The following is a 10,710-nucleotide window of genomic DNA, read 5'->3' on the forward strand; positions in this document are numbered from 1 at the left end:
AAAAGGAGAGAATATGTTCGGCGCAATGTGACACCAATAACATTTGACTTGAAACAAACCTGCTATTATTGATTGGGAGTGCCCAGCCTATACAGATACTCTAGTACCTCAACTATTTCATAGCATCTCACTGAGCCTACCTTCCCACCAATTGATTCAACAATACTCCTGTATACATTCACCTAGATCCAAGGGAAGGCAAGACCACCCAAACGTCTAAACATGGGATGTGCTGTGTTTGTGGTATTTTAACTGCAGAGTAATCTTCTATGGTTTTAGCCTGGGACACAACGTTGTTTGTGCTTCAGCCATCTCATCACAACAAAGATGATAGAATGTAGGACATCTCAGGCTCGCATTTTATAGATATTAGAAAGACAACTATTTTCTTTCATCAATATATCGTAAATCAAGGTGTAATGCTAATACACGGGGCAGACACAACAACAGAAAGCTGCTTACCATCCCCCTGGATCTCTGACATCGTTCCCTACCTGTCTGTCTCTCACCACTACACTGAGCATGGTACACAACACACACACACAATGCACACACTACTCCACAACACACACACTACACACACACACACACACACACACACACACACACATCACACACACACACACACACAACACACAATCACACACACACACACACCACACACACATCCCCACCCCCACAGACTGTAATTTCCCCCTTCCCTTTCACTTTAAATGTGCAACCTCTCCAAATTCATCTCATTATCAGAGGCCCAGTCTCATACAGGACCTGAATAAATTGTCTTTGTCAGAAGTAGAGGGCCTTGTCATGGTTTATTAATATCTGCAGCTTCAGGGGAAGGTGTGGAGGAGAGGCGAATAATAGGGAAGAGGTAGAGAGGTAGAGGAGGCAGGGATCGGGTCCTATATAGGCTCTTACATGTCACTGTCGGGTGCTTTGAGTCAACTAATGACACATTTAAGCTACAGCTGAGCTTGTTCATCACTCAAACAACAGAGAGAAAAAACAGAGAGACAGAGGATTAATCTCATGCTGTTGCTCTTACATCTAAGCCTCAAATCAATACGATTGTATTATGAAGTGTTTGCTACTGGTAAGGAACTCAGTGTGTGCATGTGTGTGTGTTTGCTCACTGCCGATAAGCAAAAACTTTCTCTCTCTCACACACACACACACTCACTCAAAGACAGAAAAACAGAGCAGACTGATTAATTTTGCCCATCCATCAGATGGCAGCTAGATTGTTTCTTTTCTTCCTTGACTCTGCAGATTGGTGCTGCCTGTTCGTCCCCCTGCCTGCCTGTCTGTCCCCTGGCTGCCTGTCTGTCACCCTGCCTGCCTGTCTGTCCCCTGCCTGCCTGCCTGCCTGTCTGTCCCCCTGGCTGCCTGCCTGTCTGTCCCCCATGGGCTGCCTGTCTGTCCCCCTGCCTGCCTGTCTGTCCCCCCGCCTGCCTATCTGTCCCCCTGGCTGCCTGTCTTTCCCCTCTGCCCTGCCTGTCTGTCTCCTGCCTGCCTGCCCTGTCTGTCCCCACTGGGCTGCCTGGTCTGTCCCCTGCCTGCCTGTCTGTCCCCCTGGCTGCCTGTCTGTCCCCTTGGCTGCCCTGCGAGGGCTGCAGAGTAATATTGCTTGAAAGCTCTCACCCCGCTACTGAGACTTTATTCAAGGCTAGGCAGGGCACTGGCTCGACTGTGGGAGAATGTTAATAAGACAGGGAGGGGATGGTGTGGGAGGAAGAAAAAAAAGTAGTGTGCCTGATGTGTGTGTGGAGTGTGAAGTGTGTGTGTGTGGGTTGTGTGTGTGTGGGTATGGTCTGTAACTTTACAACACTAGTACACATACCTCCACTCCCTCCCTCTCTGAATCCCATCACAAACAGATAAACAAAAAACCTTACAATAGGAAGCCTGACATTTACCAGCCATGTACTTTGAATGATCCGAGGACAATAATTACTATGTGAAAGTCTAACAAAGAGAGCTTGAAAAAGGAGACAGATTGAAAAAAACAGCAAAAAATGGAATTAGGGAGGAAAAGGGGGCAGGTTCATGTTCAACTCTTCAGCTGCTCTTCTAAAGCAGAGGGGTTTATTTGTCCATTTTAATGCAAATTAGCTCTCAGAAATGTCTCAATGTGTTTGGAATGTGTGAAGGAGTTTTGTACTGAGCCCTTTCAAACATTCATAAATGTGATGTAGAGACAGGGAGAAAGACAGCTGTAGCCTACTGTAAATACTCTGTTTCTCAAAAAACAAACTGCTTATAGAAAGCAGAAAACATGTTAAGTGACACGACTAAATGTGCAATGTGAAACATTGTCTGTTTTTGTGTCTTTTAGTGGAAATTTGTTTGCATAATTAGCAGTGGACAGTGCATAAAGTTAATCCTGTCTTCATTCCCATGTAGGATTAGTTCAGCTTCTTTTGAATAATATTCATCACAAAATAAATCCAACTGGAGGCACGGTGATTGTAACGGCTGTTGTCGGGAGAAGGAGAAGACCAAGGTGCAGCGTGGTAAGTATTCATAATACTTTTAATAAATACGAATACTTGAACAAAAAAACAACAAAACGACAAACGAACAGTTCTGCAAGGTGCAATACACAAAACARAAAACAACTACCCACAAACACAGGTGGGAAAAGGCTACCTAAGTATGGTTCTCAATCAGAGACAACGATTGACAGCTGCCTCTGATTGGGAACCATACCAGGCCAGACACAGAAATACAACACACAGAACAAAACATAGAATGGCAACCCCAACTCACGCCCTGACCAACCAAAATAGAGACATAAAAAGGATCTCTAAGGTCAGGGCGTGACAGTGATATACAGTTTTATTTCCCAGTCTGCCACTCGGGTCCAGACGCGCTGGTATCCTGTCTAAAATAGGCAACATTCCCACTACGAATGGAATTGGGATCTCAACGTGAAGCTCGGTGCAACCTGATCCTCTCTGCCCCTGTAGTGGGACGTTTTAGGTCCACTGGCATCAACAGTCAACCTTCCAACCACTAGGGAGGACAATTTAAAAACGACCAGGGACAGTCAACCACTAGGGAGGACAATTTAAAAACCAACAGGGACAGTCAACCATCCAACCACTAGGGAGGACAATTTAAAAACCAACAGGGACAGTCAACCATCCAACCACTAGGGAGGACAATTTAAAAACCAACAGGGATAGTCAAACCTTCCAACCACTAGGGAGGACAATTTAAAACGAACAGGGACAGTCAACCAGTAAGGAAGACAATTTAAAAACCAACAGGGACAGTCAACCACTAGGGAGGACAATTTAAAAACCAACAGGGACAGTCAACTCTCCAACCACTAGGGAGGACAATTTAAAAACGACCAGGGACAGTCAACCACTAGGGAGGACAATTTAACAAGTGGAATTTTTTACCTTTTTTCAGAATGACTGCCAGGGTAGGAAGATTAAATACTGAGACTACCTCAATGACCTAAACTGGAACAACCATCTCAGTAACGGGTGAAATAAGTCCAACTACTAACAGATTGGTTTAGTTTAAAAATAGGTTTGTTATATATCTTTGGGTATCATAAAATTCATCAACCAATCAAATACTGCAATAGAGTATGCTGGGAAATATGATATATGGTTCTATGTAGAACCCTTCTTGCCTTCCAACAAATTATTCCTGCCTTCCAAATAAACATCAAAGAAGCCTTTCTTTCAAAACGGTTCTTAGAATGTTAAAGGTTCTAGATAGAACTGTTTGCCTTACAAAGAACCATTGTCTTCCAAAAACAGTTCTTCAGATCAAAATGGTTCTTGGTAGAACCCTATCATTCCGCAAAGAACCCTTTTGCAACCATTTTTTTCTAAGAGTGTAGGACACTTTAAAAACGACCAGGGACAGATTACCACCAGGGAGGACACTTTAAAAAACGACCAGGGACAGATTACCACCAGGGAGGACACTTTAAAAATGACCAGGGACAGATTACCACCAGGGAGGACACTTTAAAAATGACCAGGGACAGATTACCACCAGGGAGGACACTTAAAAAATGACTAGGGACAACCTACAAGAAGCTGCCAAGGTAGTGAGAGATTTGGGGCTTCCTGTTGATGTCCCAGGCTAAAATTATCCTACATTGGCTTTCTAGTTGCATATTTTGTCAGGACCCGGTGCGAGAAACAGTCACTAATAATCGTCAGAAACCCAGAAGATGAGGCAGACCACAGCAGTACTAGAGATGGTGGTTTAATTAAAGAACAAAATCTTCAGGCAAAGAAAACTAAATCCACAAATGTCCAAAAACAAGCCAAAAGGCACAAAATGGAAATCCTCCAAAATACAAAGAAACTCCACAAGGTGGTAAAAACAAGCAGGGAAAACAAAACCTCAAAAGACTACTCAATAATAACAAAGAACTAAACCAGAGAACCTCTGGAAAATCCACAAGAGAAATATCTATAATAAAACAGGCTTGGGCTGGGGCTGGGTGCTAACTTACAAACACTGAGCAAGGAACTGAGGAACACACAGGGTTTAAATACTAACAGGGAATGACCTACAGGTGCAAACAATAATTAGAGCAAGAAAAAACAAAAGGTACAAAAAAGGTGCAATGGGGACATCTAGTGACCAAAACCCGAACAGTTCTTGGCCAAAACCTGACAATATTAGAATAAGATATTGCCAGGGTATGAGGGACTGTAACATCTTCCAGGGACTGATACAGATCATACAGCAAGAAAGAACATGTTTTTGTGAACCTGTATCACAGAGGACAAGGGCATGATTCCCTCACCCCAATCACGCAAGGCAGCAGAGCCTTCTCATATAAGACCATGTGACCAATATAGAACACTGGATGATGTCACTACTGAAGACCGAGCTAAAGGCCAAGCTCCTACATACTGCATTGTAAATGCAATCCATATGTATTGTAAAGCATCTCAGGCAAAACTACATGCACATACAGTAGATACCTCTGACAATGGTTGATGACATTTGTACGTATACAAAGAAGCTAAATGGCCGAAGACAGGCAATGGACTATGGAACAGCTGCGAGGGGTCAGGTCTCTCTCATCAAGCAAAGAGCTGCTATTACAGTATCCCCTTCTCATACCAGAATAAATAGACAACACACACAATAACACCAGCAGCAGCCCCATCCCCCAAGCCGAGACCATCCACACACACACACAGCTACACATCGTACATACAACACACACACACACCACACACCACACACACCAACACACACACACACACCACACACACACCACACACCACACACAACACACACACACACACACACACACACACACACACACACACACACACACACATCTCCTCCACTTGAACTAGCATTACAAGGTGCTCCTTCAGTTTTCTTAGCTAAAGCCTCTCTGTAGTCTATATAAGACATTACCAATTAGTAGAAAGCTGCTTCCTATATAAATCTTGGAGGTCCACTCTCAATCCTCCAGGCTCTTGGCCCCTAGTGAAGCTGAGGCATACCTATCATTTCCTTCACTTCCTTCCTTTCCATGCAAAAAGCTAGGATCAGCTTTCTCTTGTCAGTCAATATAGCTCTGTGTTACATGAGATGGAGGGGAGGGGAGGCCAGGGGCCAAGCTAGAATTGACCTTTTCTGCTATGCTTCCTACTGATTGATAATGTCCTATAGACTACGGGGAGTCGGGGGGGGTTATGCGTCACTGGATTATAGATTCAGTGACTCATAAAGGTTATGAGTCACTGGATCTATAATAGAAGCTTCGTGAGATGTATGACATCATTCGACAGTGTTGGCAATGAACGGTGACACAGCAACTATAATATATACAGTCCTAAACTGACCCGGTGAGTGTCAGATGAGTCAGGTGGATCAGAACAGAATAAACTGGAGCCTCAGCGAGAAGACAATACAATATTACCCACTGGCCACAGAAACCCAAACCTTGTTAACCACAAGGTAAGTATATTAAGCTTCAAGCTTGAGGCTAATCACGTTTGGCTCCTCTTCTAATGAAAGGTTCCATACAACGGACACTTCTATCAAGTCTAATGGCTGTTCTGGTTATAATCAAAGTCCTGTAAAGGATGTTAACATGTATTAACATGAACATCTATATTCAAATAAGGTTTACATAAAAGTAGGATTCAGGTGCTGAATCAAATACCTCAAACAGATACTTATCAGTGAGTCAAATTAAGCATGGGGTGAGCATATTGCTGATTTTGATGCCACAGTTACTGACACCGGAAGTGCTTCATTATCTTAGCTGCTGGCACCGGAAGTGCTTCATTATCTTAGCTGCTGGCACCGGAAGTGCCTCATTATCTTGGCTGCTGGCGCCGGAAGTGCTTCATTATCTTGGCTGCTGGCGCCGGAAGTGCTTCATTATCTTGGCTGCTGGCACCGGAAGTGCTTCATTGTCTTAGCTACTGGCACCGGAAGTGCTTCATTATCTTAGCTGCTGGCACCGGAAGTGCTTCATTATCTTGGCTGCTGGCACCGGAAGTGCTTCATTATCTTAGCTGCTGGCACCGGAAGTGTTTCATTATCTTGGCTGCTGGCACCGGAAGTGCCTCATTATCTTGGCTGCTGGCACCGGAAGTGCTTCATTATCTTGGCTGCTGGCACCGGAAGTGCTTCATTGTAGTGCGGACGTTATTAGGCCACCTGGCATCAACAGTCAACCTTCCACATAGGCGAGGAACAATTTAAAAACGGACCAGGGGACCAGTCAACCACTAGGGAGGACAAGTTAAAACAACAACAGGGACAAGTCAACCATCCAACCACATACGGAGGACAATTAAAAACCAACCAAGGGACACAACCACCATACCACCTAGGTGAGGACAATTTAAAAACCAACAGGGATAGATCAAACCTTCGCAACCACTAGACGAGGACAAATTTAAAAGAACAGGGACAGTCACCATGTAAGGAAGACATTGTAAAACGCACCACAGGGACAGCAAACCACTTAGGGAGGACAATTTAAAAACCAACAGGGATCAGTCAACTCTCCAACCACTAGGCAGAGGACACATTTAAAACGCACCAGCGGACAGCCCAACCACTAGGCGAGGACAATTTTAAACAAGCTGGAATTTTTTACCTTTTTTCCATGAATGACTGCCAGGGTAGGAAGATTAAATACTGAGACTACCTCAATGACCTAAATGGAACCCAACATCTCCAGTAACGGGGTGAATAAATAAGTCCAACCTACTACAGACTTGCGGTTTAGTTTAAAAATATAGGTTTGTTATATATCTTTGGGTATCAATAAAATTCATCAACCAATCAAAATTACTGCATAGAGTAATGCTGAATATGATATATGGTTCTATGAGAACCCTTCTTGCCTCCCAAAACAATTATTCCTGCCTTCCAAATAAACATCAAAGCAAGCCTTTCTTTCAAAACGGTTCTTAGAATGTTAAAGTTCTGAGATAAGAACTGGTTTGCCTTACAAGAACCATCTGTCCTTCCACAAAACCAGTTCTTCAGATCAAAATGGTCTTGGTTTATGAATATCCCATATCGCAAGAACTTCCTTGTTTATATTCAACGATTTTTTTTTTTTTTTTGTTTTTTTTTTTTTTTTTTTTTTTTATGTATTTCTTTTTTTTTTTTATTTACTCTCTTTTTTTTTTTTTTTTTTTTTTTTTTTTTTTTTGTTTGTTTTCTTATTTTTTTTTTTTTTTTTTTTTTTTTTTTTTTTTTTTTTTTTTTATTATCTTATTGTTCTCTTTTATTTTTTTTTGTTTTTTTTTTTTTTTTTTGTGTTTCTAGTTGTGTAGGTGGACTACTACTTAAAAACGACCAGGGGACAGATTACCACCAGGGAGGACACCTTAAAAAATGACACCAGGGACAGATTACCACCAGGAGGACACTTAAAAAATGACCAGGGACAGATTACCACCAGGGAGGACACTTAAACAAATGCACCTTAGGGACACATACAGAAGCTGCCAACGGTAGTGAGAGATTTGGGGCTTCCTGTTGATGTCCCAGGCTAAATTATCCTACATTGGCTTTCTAGTTGCATATTTGTCCAGGACCCGGTGCGAGAAACAGTCACTAATAATCGCTCAGAACCCAGAAGATGAGGCAGACACCAGCAAGTACTAGAATGGTGGTTTTAATTTAAAGAACAAAATCTTCAGGCAAAGAAAAACTAAATCCACAATGTCCAAAAACCAAGCCAAAAGGCACAAAATGGAAATCCTCCAAAATACAAAAGAAACTCCACAAGGTGGTAAAAACAAGCAGGGAAACACAAACCTCAAAAGACTACTCAATAATACACAAAGAACTAAACCAGAGAACCTCTTGAAAAATCCAACAGAAGAAATATCTATATAAAACAAGGCTTGGGCTGTGGGCTGGGTGCTAACTTACAAACACACTGAGCAAGGAACTGAGGAACACACAGGGTTTTAAATACTAACAAGGGAATGACCTACAGGTGCAAACAATAATTAGAGCAAGAAAAACAAAAGAGTACAAAAAAAGGTGCAATGGGGACATCTAGTGACCAAAACCCGAACAGTCTTGGCCAAAAACCTGACAATATTAGAATAAGATATTGCCAGGGTATGAGGACTGCTAACATCTTCCAGGGACTGATAACAGATCAAGTTACAGCAAGAAGAATGTTTTTGTGACCTGTACACAGAGGACAAGGGCAATGATCTCCTCACCCCAATCACGCAAGCAGCAGAGCTCTCATATAAGACCATGTGGACCAATATAGAACACTGGATGTTCACTCTGAAGACCGAGCTAAAGGCCAAGCTCCTACATACTGCATTGTAAATGCAATCCATATGTATTGTAAAGCATCTCAGGCAAACTACATGCACATACAGTAGATACCTCTGACAATGGTTGATGACATTTGTACGTATACAAAAGAAGCTAAATGGCCGACATGCTACTCAGGCAAACTTGGACAGTGGAGGGGTCTCTCTTCATCAAGCAAAGAGCGCTATTACAGTATCCCCTTCTCATACCAGAATAAATAGACAACACCACACATAACACCAGCAGCAGCCCCATCCCCCAAGCCGAGACCATCCACACACACACACACACACACACGTACACACACACACACACCACACACACACCACACACACCACACACACACCACACACACACACACACCACCACACACACACACACACACACACACACACACACACACACACCACCACACACACACACACACACACAACACCATCTCCTCCACTTGACTAGCATTACAAGGTGCTCCTTCAGTTTATTTAGCTAAAGCCTCTCTGTAGTCTATATAAGACATTACCAATTAGTAGAAAGCTGCTTCCTATATAAATCTTGGAGGTCCACCTCAATCCTCCAGGCTCTTGGCCCCTAGTGAGACTGAGGCATACCTATCATTTTCCTTCACTTCCTTCCTTTCCATGCAAAAAGCTAGGATCAGCTTTCTCTTGTCAGTCAATATAGCTCTGTGTTAACATGAGATGAGGGGAGGGAGGCCAGGGGCCAAGCTAGAATTGACCTTTTTCTGCTATGCTTCCTTACTGATTGATAATGTCCTATAGACTACGGGAGTCGGGGGGGTTATGCGTCACTGGATTATAGATTCAGTGACTCATAAAGGTTATGAAGTCACCGGATCTATAATAGAAGCTTCGGGGAGATGTATGACATCATTCGACAGTGTTTGGCAATGAACGGTGACATCAGCAACTATAATATATACAGTCCTAAACTGACCCGGTGAGTGTCAGATGAGTCAGGTGGATCGAAACAGAATAAACTGGAGCCTCAGCGAGAAGACAATACAATATTACCCACTGGCACAGAAACCCAAACCTTGTTAACCACAAGGTAAGTATATTAAGCTTCAAGCTTGAGGCTAATCACGTTTGGCTCCTCTTCTAATGAAAGGTTCCATACAACGGCACACTTCTATCAAGTCTAATGGCTGTTCTGGTTATAATCAAAGTCCTGTAAAGGATGTTAACATGTATTAACATGAACATCTATATTCAAATAAGGTTTACATAAAAGTAGGATTCAGGTGCTGAATCAAATACCTCAAACAGATACTTATCAGTGAGTCAAATTAAGCATGGGGTGAGCATATTGCTGATTTTGATGCCACAGTTACTGACACCGGAAGTGCTTCATTATCTTAGCTGCTGGCACCGGAAGTGCTTCATTATCTTAGCTGCTGGCACCGGAAGTGCCTCATTTATCTTGGCTGCTGGCGCCGGAAGTGCTTCATTTATCTTGGCTCTGGCGCCGGAAGTGCTTCATTATCTTGGCTGCTGGCACCGGAAGTGCTTCATTGTCTTAGCTACTGGCACCGAAGTGCTTCATTATCTTAGCTGCTGGCACCGGAAGTGCTTCATTATCTTAGCTGCTGGCACCGGAAGTGCTTCATTGTCTTAGCTACTGGCACCGGAAGTGCTTCATTATCTTAGCTGCTGGCACCGGAAGTGCTTCATTATCTTAGCTTCTGGCACCGGAAGTGTTTTCATTATCTTGGCTGCTGGACCGGAAGTGCCTTCATTATCTTAGCTGCTGGCACGGAAGTGCTTCATTATCTTGGCTGCTGGCACCGGAAGTGCTTCATTATTCTTAGCTGCGCACCGGAAGTGTCTCATTATCTTGGCTGCTGGCACCGGAAGTGCCTCGTTATCTTGTCTGCTC

At 43.1% G+C, this 10,710-nt stretch overlaps 1 pseudogene; it reads right to left on the reverse strand.

Annotated features, from left to right (window-relative positions):
- The window catches only part of LOC112075433 (integrin alpha-7-like), an 89,677-nt pseudogene extending 89,193 nt beyond the window's left edge, over positions 1-484 (reverse strand).
- Positions 485-10,710: the final 10,226 nt, after the last annotated feature.

Source organism: Salvelinus sp. IW2-2015, unplaced genomic scaffold (genome assembly GCF_002910315.2).
Source record: "Salvelinus sp. IW2-2015 unplaced genomic scaffold, ASM291031v2 Un_scaffold3153, whole genome shotgun sequence".
Taxonomy (NCBI): domain Eukaryota; kingdom Metazoa; phylum Chordata; class Actinopteri; order Salmoniformes; family Salmonidae; genus Salvelinus; species Salvelinus sp. IW2-2015.